The sequence below is a fragment of the Felis catus genome, chromosome D2, assembly GCF_018350175.1.
Source record: "Felis catus isolate Fca126 chromosome D2, F.catus_Fca126_mat1.0, whole genome shotgun sequence".
Lineage (NCBI taxonomy): Eukaryota > Metazoa > Chordata > Mammalia > Carnivora > Felidae > Felis > Felis catus.
Genome location: NC_058378.1, coordinates 1,371,059 through 1,392,123, shown reverse-complemented (window position 1 = coordinate 1,392,123; position 21,065 = coordinate 1,371,059). Strand labels below are relative to the sequence as shown.

Genomic DNA, 21,065 nt, shown 5'->3' with positions numbered 1-21,065 from the left:
CTGGATGTTGAATGTGGGCCATATGGTCAAACTGGTCACCAGAGTGTGTGATCACATGGATGGCAGAGGCATTTCTCATTTCTCCAGGCTTCTCCGTACCTGAGCTAAATATCTTTCCAGCTCTCCATTTTCCTCTGCTGTCCCTCCATTCACATCCAGTACCTTCCTGTTTACTAACGGACACCGTGGGAATCTTGATCCGAGGTAGGAAGTATGAGGCCATTTTCCCCACTTACAACAACATCTTCCTCTGAAAACGTAAACCAGAATGACTATAAACTCGTATTATGCATGCATCTATGCAAGTCCATCACTGAGCGGGACTTCCCTGGGTGCACCGCCTTCTCCTGCGACAGGATGTGGCTCGGACGCTGGTGAACAGGAAGTGCCTCCCGTGGGGTGCGTGGCGGTCAGCCATCACGGTGTGTGACTCAGCTCATGGGGCAGGCTGGGCTGCTGACACTTGGTGTTGGGATAAGCGAGGAAAAACAAGGAAATGACATTATTGAACCTATTTTTCTCTCACTATGACAAAAATGAATTCCAAATGGATTTAGAGATTTACCTGGAAAAAAAGGAAAAAAAAAGAAAAAGAAAACTGGACCAGGACGATAATAAAATGAGCCTGGCACAAAGTAGTAGAAAACATGAGGGAAGATGTGTATAATGTAGAAATGTGGAAACCCTTGTAAGTATGCCTAAAAATAAAAATATATTGAGAAAGACCTACCTATTTGGTTGTGAGCCCAATCTAGGTCATCCATCTTAAAATGTGGCCAGGTAGCAGGAGTTAATGTTTAGGGGGAAACTTAACAGGAAAAAAAAAACTTAGAAATTATGAGTTTTGAGGAAATTGAAGATATTGAAGGTAACCGAGGGTGCGTAGCATTGAGGAATAAAACTGGGAGGCCTAAGGAGTAATTAAAAGGGGTGGGCCCCGAAGTAGCATTGTGGAAATGCGCAGCCAACTATAGGCCCCGTACGTATCTATCATTTAAAGAGAGGAGCAGCAGGTGAGAAAAATATGACTTTCAAAAGGCAAAGAACATGACTCTCTTAAAAATATAATATAGCCGAGTGTTAAAGATTTAGTTAAATCATTAATGAGGGGATCAGCTAGAGGAAAATGCTGGTTCAAAGGAGTGTAGAAGAAACAAAATTACTTACAGACATGGAAAGAAAGAATGCTGGAATCAGATTTGATCCATGGATTCAACACTGGTTAATGTCCTACTGGCAATAAAGGTGTCCCCTGGGGAAGCATGGGCAGAAATCAGTTGCGTCTCAACTGGTGAAAATCCATTTGATTCGCTATTGTGCAAAGATAATTTACACTCTTGTTACTTTTCTAAAGAAAGTTCAATATGAACCTTTAAAGAGTTGCAAAATATCATACCCAGTGCTAAGTAGTCAGAGTGCACACTCCTGGAGAATTATATGAAATAATCTGTAAGTGGGGGCTCTCAGGCCCAGGCAGTAAAAGAGTCTGTAAAAGGGCACAAAGTCTTCCTGTTGCTTATTCCCAAATATTTGAAATGACTGTTTTCTTAACAATTGGAGTCTGCCAAACATGGATAAATGACCAGCAAATGTCTAACTACCACCTGATTTAAGTATGTCTTTCCTAAACTGCAAGTTTTGGAGTCTTTCCAAGAAGCAGCTCTTGGATCTGTTAGATTTTAAAATGTTGGATAGAAACACTCTCCACATTGCACTGGGATACTGAGGCTCCTTCAGAAAAATGTCCATTTACAAGATAATTTAAAATTGTGAAAAAAGGTTAAGTCATTTAAAAGAGAGATTTACATCTTTTTAGCATTTATTACCTTCAATTTTCTACCAAGAATCTGTGCTTTTTTTACAATTTTTTTTAACGTTTATTTTTGAGACAGAGAGAGACAGCATGAACAGGGGAGGGTCAGGGAGAGAGGGAGAGACAGAATTCGAAGCAGAATCCGGGCTCTGAGCTGTCGGCACAGAGCCCAACGCGGGGCTCAAAGTCACGGACCGCGAGATCATGCCCTGAGCCGAAGTCGTATGCTTAACCGACTGAGCCATCCAGGTGCCCCGAATATGTGCTGTTTTAAATGTCTTCTTCATAAGATCATAGAAACTGTAATAGCATTTTGATAAAAATGCCAAGCACACAGAAGTCACAGGGCCAGATTTCCTGTCTTTGGTGAAAGGACTCACTACGCTAAAAGAATAATATCATCAGTGACTTAGGAACACCACACCACAATCCTTTATACTCAGAGGAATGTCGAAATGCTTGAAGCTCAGGAAAGAGACTCCAAATTGCAATGGCTCTCCTAAGAGTCACATTTACAATGAGGGAAAAGTGCTCTGGTTGAATATATGCTATTATTTAGAGTTTTCAACTTTCAGTTAAGGACATAATAGTAAAGAAAAAATGGTGACTTTTAAGCAAGTTTGTTGAAATAAGCCCACCCACATGTTCTGCATGCCTGGTGAGCCAAGAAGAGAGAGAATGCAAATTCACTTGTGAACATCTTAACTGCTCATGAGTTGAAATCCCATATAAAAGAATGGATACATACTAGTGTAGTGTTAAAATTTCTTTGCCAAGCAATTGTTAAAACAACAAAGATGACCAAGTCCAAGATAGAGCTATTTAATTTTTCCTATTTGCTGTAGATGAACATCCGGTGGAGGCCCGAGGGTCTTACCCACCAATCCCTGAAGAGTCCAGTATGAGTCCAAGCCGTCAAAGCGGGTCTATGACCAGAGGGGAATGGAAATAGCCGGGACCAAGGTATTTCCTTTAGTTTTTTAAATTTCTCATTTTGTAAGGTATCTCCTTTTTGTCTGGAGAGCTGGCTCTCTGAGTGCCTTGAACACAACATCTCACAGAATTGTAATAAAATTCTCTGCAGTCCCAGATTAGAGAATGAATGTATGGAGACAGGAATACTGCTTTTGTTCTAAAACTTCGGTGAGAAAGGCAGAGGGTTCCTGTGCCTTCATGATACCCTCTCAGACCACCAAGTCTAGGGTTTCCACACAGGGACTTAGAGTCTCATCCTTAGGAAGAATATGCAATTTCAACGCTGTAAGTGTGCAACAAGAAGGAAACGATTCACTTCCTCCTTAACAAGGTTACTATTAGCTAAAAATTGCACACACACACACACACACACAGTTTAGGAAAAGGGACAAATGGGTTTTTGTGGGAGGTTTTTCCATATTTTTTCAAACTATAACTGAGTTCATATTGGGCTGAGGGTTTAATGGCAGGATCTGTATTCTATTCATCTCCTTCCCCAGCCTTTCAGCTATTGACATGGATTACCGGTCATTTCCCTTTCTTGTGTCCCAGTCTGGATACATCTGCAGCTGGTGTGCACGTTTTAGTGTGTGTAGCTAGGAGTATGTGATCAGATGTGTAGGCGTGTAGGTGTCTGTGTGTTCGGTTGTGTGAGGGCTCAGTGGGGGATACTCGGGAGTGTGTGCAGGGTGTGGGAAGTCCTACAGATATCCCACTGCAGGTTGATCCCTAACTCAGAATGCTTCCTTGGTTTCTCTCTCCCAGAAACACATAACAGTTAGACAATCCAAAATGCGGAGATTGGGATACCCACTGAAATCCTTTCTACTTGCACATTGCTGCTTTGTGCTGGAATCTATTTATGCATATCAACAACTTCAGCTGTGGTCCCAGTAATTAGACCTTATTTCATTGTTCCTGTCCTGCACAGTCTTTATAAAATCTACCTCCAGCCCTCGGCATCTCTACTTTCTCTAGAATCACTTCCACTTTTATCTACCCTCCACTTTTCCGGGTGAAGGTGGTAGTAACGTTAGGCATTTCCCAGTGAACCCGCAGAGTAAACGGGGAGTTACATGTGTAGGATTGGAGCTTGGTCTCTCTGCGGGGATGGGATTTGAGGATGTTCTAAAACCCAGCCAAAATCACATTCACTGTCTGGACCAATGCAGCTGAACAGATCCAGGAATGGGCAGCCCATTGTCCCTTCCACATGAGCCAAAGGGGGAGAGAGCGGGAGTGGGGCCACCGACGTGGACTCTAGGTCCAGTGGCCTGACTTGAAAGCACTTCGGGGCTTATGTCCTAAAGGTCTGGAGACATTAAGAGCGCCAGCTTGGCAAAAATATCAAATGAAAATTGGCAAAGGAGAGTTAGTCTCTTTTCCTGCATTTCCCCCACCCCCTTTCTGGGTGACTTTACTCTGTCAAGACTTTACCTTTTTATCTCTTTTGTTTTATCGAGTCAGTCCATACAGTAACCCTCACCAAGATGTTAGGCGCCCTCAACATCAAACATAAAATTAACAGTGAAATTTCCATGCCTACACTTGTGTTATTTTTGACCCGAATGTCATATTTGCCATGTATGATATTGCCCATGCAGAAGGTTTACTTTTTAAAATTAAAATAGCGTCTGTATCCCTGGTGGCATAAGAAAATAAAATGATTTTAATTTATTTTTTTGGTGAAGGTTTGGGTCTGTTTCATACAATTTTCCCATGGTTTGCACGCCCGCTGCACAAGCATGAACTGTGCATCCAGTCTGCCTGGGTTGAGTCTGGTTCCTTCACCCACCGCCTCTGTGACATTGGGCACAAAGTTACTTACCAACAGGTGATGTAAACTGTCTGCTCTTTAGTTTCCCTAAAAGAAAAAAATGAGGGTGATAATGAGTCCTCTAATATAGAGTTATAATAAGAATTGAGTGAGAGGCTTGAAATAATGCCGGACATATACTAAAAGACACAGAAGGGATTGAGTGAACTGTTCAAACAATTGGCTTGTGGCTGCTTAATAAAATCGTCTAAAACTTTCACTAAATTTTGATGGTAAAAATATTAACATCTCCTCATAAAACCTAAGGAAATTGTCTCAATAATTGCATTTAAGCAGTGGTCTTCCTATCGAACTACTAACATTACAATAAAAGAGTGTCTAGAATGCTGGTAGTTTTCAAAAGGGCCCTTGAAACTGGCTCCCAGAGGTGGTGGCTAGTCAGGCTCGGCAGGTGTTGTCTGTGCCGAGATCAGTTGACCATTGGAGCTGCCTTGTCTGGAAGGAGCAACTCTTTTGTTTGTTTGTTTTTTTATAGAAACACTCCTATAACATTGAACTATATATAAATTATGGAAAGTTAATTTATCTTTTGCATTAATTAAATACAACTTTAGAAATCGCCTCATCCACACCAGTCTCTGCCACCTCGAATTAGAAGGAAAATAAAACCCAGAGAGAGAAAAGAGTTTGCCCATACTTCCTGTATCCCCATTCGCTCCGCCCACCCCATCACACCCCACCATGTGAGTGAAGCGTTTCCCCCACGGCAAGCCTCCGTCTGAGGGTCCCTGGCCCACCAGCTCACCCAAGGACACAGGAATGCAAGCTCATCATACAAGACTTGGCCTCTGGAAGTCTCTCCTCTCCTAACACCCAACCAAGGAGGAGAATTTTTGCAATAGTTGAGTGAAGAGGTCTGTTTGTTTCTTTCTTCTATGTCCTATCTCTGCTGAAATTCTCACTTCGTTCATGCACTGTCCTCCTGACCTTGCTGAGTATGTTGAGGACAGCTATTTTCAACTCTTTGTCAGATAAATCACCATGTCATGAATGTCTGTTTCTAGGGTTTTATCTTGTCTCTTGTTTGGAACGTTCTCCTCTGTTTATCTCCATTTATTCATTCTCCTTGACTCTCTGCTGGTTTCTGTGCATTAGATGAAACAGCCTCCCTGCCAGTCTCCATGGAGTGGTGGTCTAGGAGATGAGCCTTGTCGGTCAGCCTGCCTGGCTCTTGGTGGCTGTCCAGACGTCCTTCTTTGTTCCCAGTGGCGCGAGGGTGTGCCAGAGCCATCAGTGGCTCTAAGGGGAGCGCTGCAGTTAACACCTGGATGCAGGCTGAGTGGAAGGCAGGAGCCGAGAGAGTGTGCATTTAGCCGCCCCCAACCCCCAGGGAGAAAATGGGAGGGTGGCCTTTGTGCCTGGTTTCCCTGCCCCAGCCTGGGGCAGAGCTGAGGGGCTGCCCTGTGCGTGAGTAACTGCGTGTTTGCCACTGCAGTCCCTGGGGATGGTGAAGGCAATCACCCTTGCCTCGTACAACTGGCCCTTTCAGGCTCTCATCCAGTGCTGTTCCAGCAAGCTCCTTCTAGGGAGTTGCTGGTGACACAGTGACTGGGCCCAAGTGACAAGGTGAAGGTTGTATCTTCCGGCTTCCTGGCCTCTGGAGAGGGCTGCGGTCAGCCCCTACGTGTGTGCTAAAGGGGAAATGTCACCCTAAGCAGCAGTTTTAAAGTATCCAGTGGGCCTTTTTCAGGGAGAGAATGGGAGATGGGCTTTTGGTGGGGTTCCTGCCTTAACCCCTGGCGGGTAAGCACAGCACATCTTGTGGGGCTCAGCATCACAAGCCCGGCTGGCTCTCAGAGCTTGGTGTCTGGGGGTCCTGTCCCTCTTGAAACTGAGACCCCAGTGTCCAAACCCTGCAGTGGTCAGTGAGAAGCTGGGAGCTGGGGGTTCCCTCATGACTGCAGGGCACTAGGGCAGGGGTGGGGTTTGTGACGAGGGTGTGCCAGCCTTTCTTACCGGCTCACACGTGGGTGATGCGGGCATTTGCCCATTTGCCTGGCGTGTGGGAATCGCCCAGCTAGTTTCTGGGTCTCCTCCAGGGGGAGTCGCTCCGGTTGTAGCTCTAGATTTGGTGTGTCCGTGACCGGAGGTGAGGGAGGTCACCATCTTGGAGTGGAAGCTGTGTCACAGCCTGAGAAGTCTTAGGGCCACCTGGTGTGAAGCTGCAGCTCCAGAGAGGCCGGCTGTTGAGCCGTGTTGCCAAAGAGAAGCTTCCAGGGTGGTGGGCCCAGGACACAGCCTCCCCCTGCCTGAAGTTGCAGCACATCGTGGGGGGACCAGTCGGCTGGGGACCCTGAGAAGCTGCCGCCTTGCCTCGGGCCCAAACCTTGTTGCTGACTTGAACTTTGAACCCGTGCCCCGGAAGTCCTCCCTGGGACTCCTTGCCAAGATCCCTCCAAGGGCGGTTGCAAATGTTGAGCGTCAATCTCTGAGTGAGAAACAGAGTTTGGTTTCTTTGCCAGCGCCTGGCATTGCCACTCATTTTGTTTTTGTTAATTTAAGTCACCTTCTTGTGTGTGAAGTGACATCTCATTATGGTTTTGATCACACTTCCATGATGGTCAATAATGTCGAACATCTTTTTATGTGTTTATCTCCCGCGTCCTCTCCAGTAAAATGTGCTAAGCGGGTTGTTTACTTGTTTTATAAACACCGTTGAGTTCTGAAAGCTCTTCACCTATTCTAGATACTCCTTTTTTTGGGATAGGTGGTTTCCAAATTATTTCCCTAGTCTGGAGCTTGTGTTTTATCCTCTCAACAGGATACTTTGTAGAACAAAGTATTTTAATTGGATGAAGTCTAATTCATCAATTTTTCCATTTATGGATCATGTATTTGGTATCAAATGTAAGAAAATTTTCTCTAACTCTAGATCCCAAAGAATCTTTCCTACTACTTGTTAAAATGTTATAATTTTTCGCTTAAGTCCATTATCCATATTAATTTTTGTATGAAGGCATTAGTTTTTTAGGTCAAAATTCTTTTATTTTTTTAACTTACCAATAGATGTCCATTGGGTCCAGCACTGGTTTTAAAAAGTTGTTTTCCAATTTTATAAAATCATTTATGCACCTACACATGGGTCATTTCTTAGGATTTCTAATCTGTTCCTTCGATCTGCGTCTATTCTTCTGCAACTGCTAGACTGTAACCATTGCTGTGTCTGTTTGTTGTCTTAAAATGAGGTAAATTTATTTCTTCCCCTTCCCTACCTTAAAAAAATTTTTTCAGGTGATCTGACCCCACACCATTTCCAGATAAATTTTAGAATAATCATGTCGATAGCTACAAAAAAGATTCATTCTAGGATTTTGATAAGAATTGCATTTAACTTGTATGTCAATTTGGGGAAAGTTGCCATCTTTATGGATTATTCCAATTCACGAACAAAATACATCTTTCTATGTATTTTAATCATTTTCAATTTCACTCATTACATATGGGTGGGGAGTGATTTAAGTTATGTATATATAATTATATATATGTATATATATTTGTATATATGTAATATATACATTACATATATATATACATTAAAAATATATGTAATATACAAATTATATATATGTATACATATAATATATATACATATATATAATTTGTATATTACATATACATACACATATACATACATATGTTTTTGTATGTTTCCAAGGATTCTCTATATAGACAATCCTGTCACTTGCAGATAGAGTATTTCTTCCTTTCTCATAGGTAAACCTTACATTTCTCTTTCTCGCTTTATTGCAATGTCCGGGGCTTACAGCACTATGTCGAATAAGAGTGGTGTCAGCAGACCACTTTACTTCCGATCTTAGGGGAGAAATATTCAGTCTCTTCCAATGAAATGTAATATTAGTTATAGATATTTTGTAAATATTCCTCAGCAAGTTTAACTTTTCTGAGCCTTTATATCATGAAAAGTGTTTATTTGTGAAGTGCTTTTCTTCATCAACTGCTATGATGGTGTGATGTGTTAATATGATGTGTTGCTAAATATGGAACCAGCTTTGTGTCTTTAGCACGGAGGCCTGGGACAGGGTTTATATATATAACACATTGCTGGATTCTACTTGATAATATTTTGTTAAGGATTGTTACATCTATACTCATAAGGGAAATTAGTCTGTACTTCTCTCTTTTTTTTGTACTGATGCTTGTATCACAGAACGTGGAATCGTGTGACCACACTACCTCAACAAAGTCTTCAAGGTCAGCATGATCAATTGCATTGATTTTGAAAGTATGTGATGGAAATGACACTTATCCTCTATGATCTCCCTCTGAAAATCCCATAACCCTAGTCTGAGCATTAGGAAAAACTCAGGTTGATTGCACAAAAGAAGCATCTTACAAAGTACCGAACTCCCAACGTCTCTGCTGAGAGAGGGGACTTCAGCAGGTGACCCGTTAGAAGAGGGAACCTCTGGCTGTATAAGAACTCAATAGTCAGAGGCCAGTGTTGGGACATTTCTTGGGAATTGGTTGGTTAGGTCTTTGGAGAGAGGACAGGAAATGTGGGGAACAGAAGCTCGGGGATAAGCAGGTGTGGCTCAGAGAGCAGACTGTGAGAACATCAAAGATGGAACAGCAACTAATTTATCATTCTCTCCGGGTCCCTTCCTGCTGATACCTCTCCTTTCTTCACTATTTTGGTAGGAGACGTTTTCTCAGGGACTCAAATTGTGCAACAATGACAGAAAGAGACGGATTATAAGAGTCGCAACCCATCCAGTGCCTATGTTGTAAGTAAATATTTGTATCAAAATTCGTACTTACCATAAATTACTAGTCTACATGTGAAATTTTTATAATACAGAAATTTAAAAACAGTCAAACTTAAGTAAACCAGAGAAGCATTGTTGTCTTAAAGCAATCTGCATGGGAGACTCTACACAATTTCTAACTACTTATGTGATTTTTAGATTTTTAAAATGTGATCTTAATACAAAACAAAAAAAATATCGTGAGTTTTTTTCACACTTAAGAATCTTATTCTCCCTTAAAGTCCATCTCCATACAGCCGTCTTTGATGGAGATTTCTTCTCTGACGTTTAATTTTCCGTTTTCTTCTCCTTCTCCACTTCCCTCTCCCTCTCTCCTTACCCTCTTCTTCCCTCTTTTCCTCCCTCTCCCTCTCCCTCCCTCCCTCTCCCTCCCTCTGTATCTCTCTCTCATAAACACACACATATATGTAGCTCCCACAAACTACTTATAATAACATGAATTGACTACAGTGCCGTGGGTATCTTGAAGCAGGTCTGTGTGGGTCCAGATCCTCAATCTGTATCACTTTCATGGCCTTTAGCAAGTGGTTTTGCTTCTTTGCGCCCTAGATTCTTCCTCTGTAAAATGAGGATGGCAATAGTGTAAATTTCATAAAAGATTGTGGTGAAAATTTGCCCGAGTTAACACATAAATAATTACTGAGAAGAACATCTAAAATATTATACACGCTCAACAAATGTTAGCCATTGTTGCCATACTGTTCCATGTACTGTTACTATCTCCGTTGATGGGCACTGGAGGGAGGGAAAACAATGTTGACTAAGTATCAGGGGAGATGAAGACACTGGTTTATGTGCTCTCATGTTTTCATCCATGTTCTCCTACTTAAATAGTTTAAGAAATAAAATTTGTCTCTATTTCAATTCATAAGTGAGGGTCACAGATGGAGATCCCACATATTATAAATGTTTAAAGTAGTGAAACAGAACTCCTTGCTGATAAGAATTTGAGGGATAGGATAATTTCAACATCTTTACAAGATTTCAGGCTTCTCTGACAGAGAGGTGCTAATAAGCAACTGGTTTTCATTTTCTCTTAATTTGTATTCATCTCTATACATCCCTCTTAAGGATGTGTAAGAAATACAATAGCAGAGAGGAGAAATATGCTGACAGCGATAAGCACTTCTTATGTGCTCTGCATTTCGACAGGCTATTTCAATATGGTGTCATTTCACCTAGCAATGCTATGTTAGGCAATTACGGGTAATTCAGTGCTGTTTATAGACAAGGACGCTGAATTTTGGAGAGTACGTCACTTCTCTGACAGCAGAGGAAAAGTTCCACAGTTGGATTCAAATCCCTGCTCTTTAACAGCAAAACCCAAATCTTACGCATTAGGCAAACCCAAGCCTTTGAGTATTGAGAATAGAGGGTGGCTCTCTTGTTCCCGTACTTCAGGCAAAGGAGACAGGGTTGGGGAAGGCAGTCAGACTCCACTCCAATCTCCTCATGTCAATGGTCTTTTAGCCTCCAAGTACGGGTGGGATCATTGAAATATGACTTGAAACGTTTAGACTCATGCGTGGCAGGGTCAACTTTATTATGGAAACTAGATTTTGTGCAGAGAAAAAGATATGCTAATGAATATTGGGCCCTGGGTATAGAAGGAAGTAGATGGTAACTCAAATGACTTGAAAATTCAGTGATTAATGTCTGTAAGTAATATCTTTATTCTCACAACTTTTGAGAAATAGGCCACTTCACAGCCAAGGAGGAAGAGGGCTATTTTCTCCTTTGCAAAGACTAACTTCACTCCATCTCCTCCTTTGAAAAATGGTGACTGCTCATGTCACTGATGATAATTTCTGAATGTCAAACCCTGTAGCAAGTTTTGAATTATCACTAATACCGAACATTCCTTTCCACTCTGCTGTGTCCACAAACAAATATTAGCCCCTAGAAATTTTATCTGAAATTCAAGAATGGACTTCTCAGCATCTGGAGGACCTTCTCAATGAAGTGATCTTTGCACCATAGCCTCTGGTCTCTGGGGTGAAATGCCCATCGTCACCTGGCCTCAGAACCACATTTTCATGGTGAGCAGTCACCAAATGGTGCCATAGTGATCAAAGTAACGGTTTTCAGGTCCTCAACAGGACCCTGGGTGCATGATGTCGAATGTTGTGTGACAAACACTGGACGCATTGCTGCTTCGGCTTCTCTCTTTCTCTCCCAAACACTTTGTCTCCTTAAGGTAGATAATACAAACAAACACAAAATAATCTCTTTAGCTATTGTCCCCTGTCTTTCTCCTGGACTTTGCAAGTTCTGAGGGGACAAGATGAAGTCACCCGATTTCACAAGTTGTATTTATCTGCTGTTATTTCCCGCAGACATTTCTTTATCTCAAACCAGAGGGGGGTGGTTGGCCCTGAAGCATGGACATGGCCTCCCTGCCCTCCTGCCACTGTCCCTTCTGCTGCACCATTGTGACTGGTCACACAGAATCAAGGGTCTGAAAGCCAAATCCAATTTCTGACTCCACATCATGGCAGGACAGCTGTGGTTCTGGGTTACTGTGGCCACTGGACTTATGTGACCCAAACAGGTTTTAAGCTAATGCTGCACGTGTTAAGCTTTACCCCAGGATGCAGGGAGCTCGCCAGCCACCTGATCCTGGACGTCTCCCATCCCTTCTCCGATAGAACATGTATCGCTCACCCAGAAGAGCCAGTGAGCATGTAGGTCCCCTGGGCACGTGGATGCCAGGGGGCTGTCTCCCATCAGTCTTTTATGCCACTTCAGTCATGCAGACCCCAGGCCAGTGCTCCCGCTCACGACTCCCCCACCCCGCTGTGCCCCACACAGCTGCCGGGGCACACAACACAGCCAGTGTATCTTAACTTGGCTCTTGTAAAGGAAACTGTGCTGTGGAGACCAAGGTCACTTTCAGACAGGCCTGCGTTACTGAACATAGATGTTCCTCGTTTGTTAAGCGACCTTCACCTGTAACTTGGGGCACCTGCTCGTGCGTCAGTCCCTTCTCTGTTCGTGGGTCCCACTCAGTCTCAGCCTTGAAGTTAAAGGTTGTACCACTGCTCCATATTTTCTGCTTTGAGTGCTGAAATGAAACATTGTCACATAACACCTGTGACCTCTCACAATGTGTTTTATTTGCTATTTGATGTTGTTCTAAGTAAGAAAAATTAAAATGTGAAGTTATTAACATGCATTTCATCAATCGTTTTTCTGAGCACTTTAAAGCTGAGCCAGCTTTAAATGCAGGCATCTGAGTATTTCTACATATACAGCGAAGGAATCACAGAGATTAGCTAGTCTGATATATACATGTGTAAATGCGAGCTCCAGACTATAAACTATGTATCTATTTTATGAGGACAGTAGAAATGTCACACAAAACTAATGGAAACCATGCATTTTGTTTCTTGAACCACTCTCTACCACCACGACCACTGGCTTATTGGGGACAAGGAACAAGGGCTGACTTGTCTTTGTCTTTTCTTCTAAGTCACGACTTGCCACCTAAGTGGGTGGGTCCAGGGAAGTAACATGAGTAAGAAGATAGGATCGTGCTCTTTGATCATCTGTGTTTCTGAGAACATCAGGACTTTGTGAATTCAAAAGAAGTTCTGGTTCGAGCCCAAAGTGCGGCCCATCAGGATTGTGAGCGCCCTCCTGTCATGGATGTGACACGAGGTGTGGTGTCGTCCCCAAGTTCCCCTGTGGACCCCTCATTCCCCAGTGAAGCAGGGGGTGGGGTATCGGAGCTCCGTCTGTCTGCCCTGTGAGGACACAGTGAGAAGGCAGGAAGAGCATCCCCCCCAGAACCCAACCACCTCGGCACCCTAATTTTGGACTCATATTGCATAAGCCATCCAGTATCTGGTATTTGATGATGGCAGCCCAACCCAAGGTCCGTGCTCGCCTCGCACCCCTTTGAGTGTTGCTGAACCCCAATCATTGGGAGCCCCTGGGCTTGGTGACGTGGACACTTCAGACGCTGTGTGTGAGACGGGCGGCGGGGACAACGGGCACCTGGTCTGCACACATCCTCTCTGCTTGCACAGTGCCTCCTTGTACCCTCACATGTGGCTTATCTCACAGGTTCAGAATGAAATTGCTAACCTCCTTCAAGGCACTGATTTCAGAGCATTGGACGAAGCGCACGTGTCCCTCCCAAGTGGGACGCCCTTGTGACCACACAGGTTGTACGCATATGAAGGCGACCCTGAGCGTGGTCACCTGTGGATGGAACTAGAGGCGTCACTGCCTGTCTCCGGGCCAAGGTCCCTGCTAACCCAGAAGCTAAACATTCACTGGCAGAATAGACATCTTGTCACAGTAAATAAGGGCAGGACTAGGGACATCTTACAAGGAAGGAGCTTTCGAGTCATATTTTAACAGAGAGAGGTGACTTGGGCCATCCTACCAAAAAGAAAAGTATATAAAGCATTTGAGAAAATAATAAGGAACGTATTCTCTGTGTTAAAAGTGCTGCACAGCAAAGCACTGACACCCATGTCTTTGTGACTTACTGTCCCCATCATGCGTTTCCCACCCAGACATCTCCTCTAATTTCTTGTCTTTAGCAGATGCCACTCAGCTTAACATGACTTAAAAATAATGTGTGCTTTGGGGGGAGAAAGGTCTCAATTTAGCATAAGAAACAAATAAATAAAGCACACTAAATAGACATTCCGTGGGGTAACTGAATATTCTTCTAAAGCTCTCGTTCAGCTGACATGAGACCATGTAATGTATCTTTATGCCCTCATTTGAGACTCACTTCCTTCTCCTTTCTGCTTCTCTGGTAACATCGTGAACTCCTCACTGTCCCCTGCTCTGTGGTCACAGGCCTAGGTTCTAAATAAATGCCTACAGACTCATTAATCGATTCTATTTTTGCAACATTTGAACCTGATGATGCGATCCTTAGCCATCATTTATCTGTTAAGTCCATTTTTCTACAGTTTCATTTGGATCTGTTAATTGTTATACACAGTTGCATTTATGAAGTCATCTTTTCTATTTATAAAATCACAATGACAATAGTATCAGAAACAACAATGACAGCATTGAAGAGATCACAGATTGTTTTCCACTGACCTCTGACATATTTGGGATTGCTTCCTGCTAATTTACCTAATTCAAAAGTGGAATAAAGCTCAAAATAAAAATGATGGATGTTGTTTATTTGAGCAACACTTTAGAGGGTTGATATTTCTCAGAAGCAAAGGCAGACACTTGTAACTAATCTTTGTTCTGTCAAAATTAATTTTATTGCCTTGTCCACAGGGAGTTTCAAAAAAGTATTCATCCAAAAGAAGGAGGAGGGAGAAAAATAGCGACGAAGATATATAGATATATAATCCTAAACAAAGCTAATAAAGGGGGAAAGATGAAAATTAAAAGTCAGAACCTGGAAAATCAAATACATAGAGATTGACAATTGAGATACAAACCTGGAAAAAAATAACTTCACAGCTTTTATGTCTTGGTGAGAGGGAAGCATTCAGAACAGAAGCAGCCAGAATTTTAATCAATCTTTTGAAAAAGAGCTTACAAATGAGAAAGCACTATCAAAAGGAACCTAAAAATGGAATAATGTAACTCATGCAAAACTGGTTTTTGAAATGCACTCAGAGCTCTTTTCTGCCAATAGTCTGTACTGACAGAAATGTTTCAGGTCACGTTTTCCATTTGGAAAACACTTTTGATCATTTGTACCTATCACCCCGTTAGTGATCCTGACTGTTGGTTCCATGTCACTCACTCTAGGGGTAAGGATGCTTGTTCTTTACCGACGGTCTTCAACACAGGATTGGGCCGTTTTTTGAACACTTAATCTGCAAGGAGGCCGGTGTAAGTATCTGGCAAGAACTCCTTTGTTACTTCCAAACGGTATGGCAGCAGCTCTAGCATCATGTGGACTTCTCTCGAAAGGTGGGCTTGGACGATGAATACTTGTTACTTGCCTGCTTGAACACCCATCTCTAGCTTCCTATCAGGACAGAGTCTGTCTACACTGCAGTCAGTATTACCCGAGAGTTCCCAGTACCTGGCGCTCAGTTTGGTTTGTGAGTGAGTCGACCTCAACTCCGACACACCTGTGCTGGTCAAACTCATCCCCCACTTCTCAAGGCAGGTCTAGCATCATTTGTCAACGAGTGGTCAACAGAAGTGAACCACGGTCAACAGAAGTGAACCACAGCCAACATTCCTAGAACCGCCTCCCCCCTGCCCTCCACTGCACACCAAGCCACTTATCCAGCATGAGACGCCACTGGTCTTTAATAACTGTGCACCATCACTGCACACAGACCTTCATTTCCAAGAGACCCATCCAATGGCAGGAACGCGTGTCTCCAGAGCCATAAGAAACAGAGAATTCCCTGCTTCTGATTTTGGTGTCTGGGACTTCATTCTCAACCCTGCAGTTGGAGTTAACTTTTTAAACCTTCAAGCTACTATTCCACTCCCAGAGTTTTATTCAACTTTTCTACCCCCATCTCCCTCGGAGTTTTATTAAAGCTCAACTCCTTACCACTCCCACAAGGTTCCACACTATCTTTCCTCCATCACCTCTCTCTAACTATCCTGTCTTTTCTTTAGCTCAGCCCCCCCCCAGGAAGCTCCGTCGTGCCCTGTACACATGAGACACACTCTCCTGCTAGGACCTTGACGTCCAAGGCTTCCTTTGCCTGGAATGCACTTTCCACCGAAGTCTCATAGATGCCTCACACCTCACGTTCTCCAGGACTTTCCTCACCTTCTGTGGTCCCTGATCTCCAACTTCCAATGATTCCAATCCCCTTTTCTCTTGTTTGTGCCCACGCTATTTAAAACTAGGTAACACACTATACATTTCGTTTGCTTATCTTGTTCATTCTCAGTTTCCCCTGCCCCTGCAAAGTTAACTCCACCAGGCCCGGATGTTTTCCGTTTTCTGTACGAGGTACTACTGACACCTAGAATATGTCTGATCATAGGAGGTGCTCAAGAATCATTTGGTGAAAGATTGAGTTTAGAGAGTCATGAAAGTTATGTAAATTCATTAACTCCCCAAAAAGTAAATAACGTAACGGCCTAATGTCTGCTCTGCTGACGGACATAATGATAGGGACACGGGTGATATTCACTCACTTATTAGTTTTGCAAGGGGTTTGCCTTGTGGCCTGGAAAGAACAACATCTTCAAAGCCATTGATAAGTAATGTAAACTGTACTTAAATAATTTTTGAATCATTTCATCAATGGGAAATACCAAATTGTACCAAATTATTTCAAGCTTATGAATGGGATAACTATGGTTATCCATTTAAATAAGAGACAGCACCCTTCCGTAGAACAAAAAAGGACACAAGGCTTTCAGTAACATTAGTTTCTGTTCTAGTTCTGCCATTGACTTTCTGTGTGATTCGAGGTCACTCATTCAATCTCTCTATGTCACGCATTTTCTTATCAGCAAAATGAAGAATAATAAGGCTGGCCTACAGTTATTTTAAATGGATGATGGTCAAAAACAGTACAAATGTTAAGGGCTAAATGCAATAGTATGTTTTTCTACTTACAATAGCATTTCAATTTAAATTAAGTCTGTTTATTCTCATACGATAAGTCGGATAATAATTGAAAAGGGTAGATGTCCGTCTCTTGGTGGTGTGTGAAGCTTTTGGGAATATCGTAGTAATCGGAAACGTAGTTTGGTTTGTAAGATAGTCGTGTCCGTGCCTTGGGAGTTTCACACAATGACGTCTCAAGCTTTGTAACCATCGCATAATCAGACATGTCTGATACTGTTCCTGATAATACATTTGCCTTATCATTGAGTTAACTGGAGGAAGAAAGATATTAACACTCAATCTCCAAAATGTTCTTTTCATTAATTTGTTCTTTGTTTTGTTTTGTTTTTCACGATGTGTTGAGTTGTCCCGTAGAAACCACCAGATTCACTGGGGCTAAAGATTAGTCCATCATAAAAAATACCTCTAATTCCTCAATCACTATGGGCTGCTTTTGCATCCACCCCCCCCAAAGGTGTCCTTGATAAAGGGAACTCAGGGAGAGGGAGGTGCCGAGGGCTTGGTGTAGAGATTGCAGAATAGGGCCTAAAGGGAGTGGAGATTTTGAGTCCATCTGTGTGTGTGTGTCAGTCGGGTTGTGTTTTGGACCACAGTAGTGACGTGTAAGAAAGTCCCGGCTGCACCAAGATAGGGGAAAGTGGTGTCAGAGGGCTGTGTCCGTAGGTCTCTGTGAATCAGCAGGAAGAGCACAGGGAAGGGCACACACGATGGGGGAAGATACTTCCTCTCTTACCAACATCACATCTCGAACTGGGGCAAAAGAACAGTTCTTCCAAATTCAGACACAAGGAAGCCCCATATTGCCCATGAATGATGCCAGAATCCACCTCAGTCAAAGTCCCTTCACAGACAACGTGTGAGGATAAGGAAGGAGTGACAGACACGTGAGCTGAGGAAAATACGAGTCCAAACCATTTGAAGCACACACGAGATACTTCAGTCACTCCCATGAATTTGGAAGGACAGATGTGATGTTGATATTTCTTGTGAATTTTGTCCGAGGGTGGCAAGCTGGGGACTTACAGTATTACAAACTATTGTTCTAAATCCTCTTGTAGGGTGTAGCCAGAAGACTGGAAAAAGGCATTGGTCACAAGGAGCTATGATAATGGCCAGGAAGGCGTGGAGAAAAATGCAATCTAGCTTCTCTTAGCTTGTTGGCTCAGTAGTTTGTTTCTCTCCTAGGTCGCGCCTCAATTCCCATGTGATTCCGAGGCTCCATGACTCAAAACTGAGGACTGTACAACTTTTGAATAAATCTAGTTGACTTTTTTTTAAATTTTTTATGAGCATCTGCCTTGACTGCTGAATCTGAACCAAAAATAATCTCCATTCTAAGTTCTTGTCACAGGTCTATTTAGTGATACCCTCCACTTCCCCAAATTGATTATCATAAGCCATAAAATTCAGCTGTTACCGTGCCTGATGATTTAGCATGTATTACGATTAATTTTTGAATTTAGCAAATTATCTCATCCTTTGAGAAGAAACAATTTAGTAGAAGATACAGAGACTTTTATGTAGTGGCTCTTTCAACATCTGTGCCTGGATGATTCTTATACTTCTTATAATTTTCACCCGAGCAGTCAAATATCTGCAGAAATCTTCATTTTATACACTTTATGTGGATAGAGATTGTAAAGTAAATCAATTTGACTTATGTATCTTTATTGGATATTGTAACAACATCCATTTCTATTCAGGAGACGCTCTTTGGGAGCTAGGTAAGTAACCCAAGCATAAATGTGTCATAAATTTCAAAGGGCTAGAGATTGAGTAAATGTAAGTTTGTGAAGTACGATAGTAGGAGTGAAAAGCTGAGAAAGTATTTGTGATCATTATTTTAAAACAGTGAAAACAAAACCCCAACAAGCATTTAGAAAATTGTGACCATAAATGTTTAGGAGGAGATTTTCCCCACGCTGATTTTCTGAGTCACGTCAGGTGAAAGAAGAGAGGATCACCTTACACTTTATCCACAGACTGAAAGGTGGTGGACACGGCCTTTAAAGAGCTGGTGACAAGCAGATGGTGAGGGCAGGTAGGCACGCAGCCTCGCAACGCCATGAGGAAACGTGGGTGGACGCATGTTCATCTCTGCAGGACCAGCCGAGGCCCCGTGCCGTGGAGAACACCTCATCCGTTTCTGCCACGGGGCTCGCCTTCCCGCTGAATGGAAGTCAGGGAAGGGCAAAAATGGGCAAAAGCAATCTTCAAAATTGCCCTCTCCTCCCCTAGTGCCACTAATTTTTAAAAGTCCCACTTCAAATGCTTACCATGAGCTAAAACTCCCCGATTTCTATACCACCCTGACCTCCTTCGCTTTAAATTGTATTTTGCAAACACCACACAGACTTCCTTAAACTATGAGACCGCATGTAAGTTCTAGGTCGGATAACATGGAGAATGTGCACTTGAAATTCATAAAAATCCTCTGTCCATTTGACCTCATGGAACACTAAAAATAAATCTCTGAAATGCAAATTTTACATTGCTGTCATCAGAGCCTTCGGCTTATTTCCCAATTTTTAATCCTATTTGGAAAGAAACAGGAAAGGAATATGAATAATTACTTGAATATCTGTGGGAAAATAAGGGTCTTTACTCTTATCTTAGTTTTAACAAGATTGCATTTTTAGGTCACCTTCAATCAATTAATAAGTTGACAATATTATAAAGTGCAACCATCTCCCCATTATATCAGCAACATATGTATAGCCTCCAAACTAATTTAATTTTAGTTTAATTTTTCAAAAAGCTACTTGGCAATGTGGCAAATAGGCAAGTTAGCAGAAGGCAAGTCCGAATTTTGACATATCAAGGATTAACTCACACGCTGGTGACGGGATCTTGGACAGGAGCAAACGAGGACATGTCCGGACCTCACACTTGAATGCTCTCACTTGTGAACAGCGTGTGCACCTCCCAGAGGCAGGACTCCCAGCTGTAGGATTATGGTCGTCATCAGAGCCCAAACCCCGACCAGAGTCTGATTTTAAATTCCTGTTACGCCAACCGCTGCTGCTTGGGAAAGTCTCAGCCCTGCTGGGTCGCTTAGCTCGGCCATTCCTCCATCAGGATTTTCTCTTGCAGGTTGAAGACAAAAGTCCTTTTAAACAGAAAGACTCTGCTTTTAAGTAAGCTCTAAAACCATCTCTGTCTCTGCTGGGTTCCAAGAATTGTTGTCGGAGAATTCTTATTTTCTCCAGCACAAATCAATTTCACTCATATCCAGGTTCCCATTATACTGTCTCCTTAAGAATTTGGTCTCATTTTGTTTAGTTTAACAAGCTAATTTTTTTTTTTTTTATGTTACCGTATATTTCAACATTGGCAGTAAGCCTGCAAAATATACAGTGACTTCTGCTGTGTGTCACTCCTTTCTCTTGCGAGGTTTTATTCTATAGTTTTCTAGAAATTTGACGTATAACTCAAAGGAAAAAAAAAAAAGAACTTTCTCTGCTTTGAACGTTGGTAGGCAAAACTTTTAGCTTTATTGCCTAAAGTTGCAGAAAGTGGGCCAATTCTCTGAGTTAATTTGCCCAAAGCCAATTATCCTAATGGCTACATTATCAAAAAGACAGTTTTCTGAATGAACTCTCCAGCTTTCCCCCAGATGAAAGCTTTCTCCCTCTCTCCTCAGCTCCCACCAGATTCATCTGCAAGGACATGGCGGAGAAGTATGTTAAGAAAATCTTTAAAAGCTGTCTATAGGTTAAAAGGAACGTGAGACAACGGAAACATTATAGAGATCTCAAAAGCTGTTAAAACCATGCAGTAATCCAATTGGAACCGCTGTAGCTTGTATTTAAAAAACCGAGAGAAGACAAAACGAACAGAGAAGACACCAAGCACATTTAGCCAATTGGCCTTCTGGAAAAGAATGTCCAGTCACTAAACTGGGTTTTGGTGGAGTGATGGTTGCACATCAAACCAGATGGAGCCCGAGCTGCCAGGAGCAGAGAGAGGGTGGAGGATCCTCTGGTGCCAGGTGGCGGGGGGCTGGCTCGCGGTGGGGGGGAGGTAATGAAAGTTGGACTACGTGGCCTTTTGGTGTAACAGTCACCCCTCTTTCCTGGCAGACTGCAGGCTCTTCCCGCCTCCGGG

At 42.7% G+C, this 21,065-nt stretch overlaps 1 long non-coding RNA gene across 1 annotated transcript in view; it reads right to left on the bottom strand.

Annotated features, from left to right (window-relative positions):
- Positions 1-1,997: 1,997 nt before the first annotated feature.
- Positions 1,998-21,065, bottom strand: part of LOC123380723 — a 195,755-nt gene continuing 176,687 nt past the window's right edge. The window contains exon 4 of the long non-coding RNA XR_006586812.1: positions 1,998-4,652. This is a non-coding gene — a long non-coding RNA (uncharacterized LOC123380723). The remainder of the gene's footprint in view (positions 4,653-21,065) is intronic.